The following is a 3,082-nucleotide window of genomic DNA, read 5'->3' as shown; positions in this document are numbered from 1 at the left end:
CTTCTCCCAGCTGCTTATAGAATATTTCATCTGCCTCTTCATCCTGGTTGGGTAGTCTATAACAGACTCCCACCATGATACCTGTCTTGTTGGCCTGTTCCCCTGATTCTTACCCATAAACACTCGACCCTTTCATCACCATTTTCAAGGTCTAGACAGTCAAAACACTCCCTAACATACACGGCTCTCCCACTGCCTCTCCTTCTTGCCTGTCCCTTTTGAGGAGCTTATAGCCATTCATTGCAGCACTCCAGGTGTGTGAGTCATCCCACCTGTTTCCATGCTTCTGTGGTTTCTAATGCATTGACAACCCATGCATCTTCGGTGCTGTGTGGATGTCTATCCCCTACCCCCACTGAGATGGCTAAGGTGCTGCTCACATTAGTACAAAGACATTTCAAATGTGCTCCAGTGTACTCAGCACATCGTGGAGCAGACTGAAAGACCTCACTAGCACACGTCCCTGGCATGCTGCCCCCTGGCATGCTCCCCCCCATGCTCACTCTAGTGAGCCTGGTTTTATCCCTTTCTCTCCTCAAATCTAGTTTAAAGCTCTTTCAATGAGCCCTGCTAACTCTTGCACAAAGATCCTTTTCCTCCTTTGAGACAGGTGTACCCCATCTGTCGCCAGCAGGCCTGGTGTCATGTAGACCAACTCATGATCAAAAAACCCAAAATTCTGCCAATGACACCAGGCTCAGAGCCAGGTATTGGTCAGCCGGGTCTTTCTGTTTCTTCCAACATCATTCCCTGCAACTGGAAGGACAGAGGAAAAAACCACTTGTGCTCCTGACTCCTTAACCAGTCGTTCCAAGGCCCTGAAGTCTCTCTTGATTGCCTTTAGACTTCTTACTGCAACTTTATCACTGCCTATATGAAAAAGCAATAATAGATAATAATCTGAGGGTCGTACTAGGGTAGGAAGTTTTGTCATTATATCTTTAACCCAGGCCCCAGGGAGGCAGCAGACTTCCCTAAGAAGTGTGTCCAGTTGCTGCATTGGGCCTTCTGTTCCCCTCAGAAGCAAGTCTCCCGTGACAATAACCCATTTTTTTTTCTTTACGGAAGCTGTTTTGATGCAGGACGTAAGCCAGCTTAACCTTGGTGACACTTCCAACCTAGATGGACCATCGTCCTCGTCATTGTTTGGTTCCACTTGCAGAGCCTTGTACCTATTGTACCAGGGCACCTGAGAAGGTGGGCTACTCATGGAGGGAGATGCACCTGCTGCGCCGGGCAGGAACTTGTCGCCATTGCCCCCCTATCCCTCAAGTCATCGTGTTGTGCTGGGTGGAGAGCAGATAGGGAATCCTCCGTACCACGTGTCACAGAATCATAGAATAATTTTGGCTGGAAGGGACCTTCAAAGTTCAGTCATCTAGTCCAACCCCCCTGCAATGAGCCTCTCTGCCTGACAGGCCTGTCCCAGGGATGGTAGGGAGCGGTTCCAGCAGTCTGTCTCCTTCTCAGACTCCCCGATACTCCTCAAGCTACTCGCCTCCTCCCGCAGCTCTGCCACTAAGCAGAGGAGCTCCTCTGCCTGGGCGCACCTCCCACAGGTGTGCTCACTACAGCCGGCCGGTACCGGCATAAGAGCCGGGCACACCCTGCAGCCTGACACCTGGGTGGCAGCGTGTTCCCACCGGAGCTCTGTCTGGGAAGCTGCGTCAGTCGCAGCTGTTAGAGAGAGCACGGCCTTCTGCCGGGTGGAGACCATTGCTTCCTGACGGAGCCGGCAGAGCCACAGCGCCCTGCCTGCGCGCCAACTGCCGCGCCAACTGCTGCGCCGCGCCACACCATGGTGTAAGATGGTCAGCTGCCCACCTATTCTGCATATCCCTTTCACTTACAGCCAAAGGTGCGTGAGACTTTAAAGGCCTCACTTACTACCACACCACTCTTGCTTTTCTCTAGAACAAAAGCCCCAAAAGCTGAAAATTCACAGGGCAGAAAATGAGGCTGTATTTCCTCACTTTTACAAATCCCTGGGCCAAGCCCTTAGTGGGTTACACCTCAAGTGGAGTTATACAGCAAGGGGAACTTCCACCCTCTTGCAAATTCCACCTTAAAAAGAAATCTGTTTGCATTTCAAAATACAATCATGATATTTGAAAAGAACTGGAATATAATGTTTTTAGTAAAATTATGTATGTGTCAGTCAAAATATTGCAATTTAGTTTCTGTTGTAAACTGTTATTATTTACAACACACTGTAACAGAACACATGACAAGATGTCTGAAACAATATATTGAAATGAAGTTTTATTTTGCCAGGATTTCCTTTGTTAAAACATCTTCCTACAGAATACTATACTCACACATAAGAATAATCAAAAATAGAAACCGCCCCTTAGTTACAAACCCCAATAATTGAAAGTTGAGTCTGTATGCAGCCAAAAGTCCTACAACCACTGCAGTCAACAGAAAAGAAAAACACTTGTTGGTGTCCTGGAGGTCCATAGCACTCTGTAGGGTTGGGCCTGGCATATCTGTTTCTTTTCCGTAACACTTTCTCATGACCTTATGTGCATACAGGCCTGCTATCAAATAGGATTACTTCTGAGCACTTGGCTGTAAGCATTGATTTTACTGATGCACTTGCTTGGACAAGAGTGTGAAGGAAGAAGTATATTGAATGCACAGAGCTGAAGAAATAGGATGAATGGCACATGCCTGCAAGTGTAAATCAATACAATTCAGGAATGCAAGACAGAGACACTGCTGCCTACCTTCAGTTCATCTCTGTAGGACTGAACTGTCTTGCTATAAATCCTGACACTAGTGCATGATAAAAGAATCATTTTTAAATATTAAATAGAAATATTGCAGTTGTGAAAGTCATACAGGCAATGTTTCATATAGGTAAGGAAGAGTGATTCAGAGCAGTGAGTGTGTCCTGGTTTCGGCTGGGATAGAGTTAATTTCCTTCCTAGTAGCTGGTACAGTGCTGTGGTTTGGATTTAGTATGAGAATAATGTTGATAACACACCGATGTTTTAGTTGTTGCTATGTAGTGCTTACACCAGTCAAGGACTTTCCAACTTCCCATGTTCCACCGACTGAGAAGGCTGGAGGTGCACAA

This window comes from Aptenodytes forsteri, unplaced genomic scaffold, assembly GCF_000699145.1.
Source record: "Aptenodytes forsteri isolate BGI_AS27 unplaced genomic scaffold, ASM69914v1 Scaffold176, whole genome shotgun sequence".
Lineage (NCBI taxonomy): Eukaryota > Metazoa > Chordata > Aves > Sphenisciformes > Spheniscidae > Aptenodytes > Aptenodytes forsteri.
Note: the sequence above shows the minus strand (reverse complement) of the source record.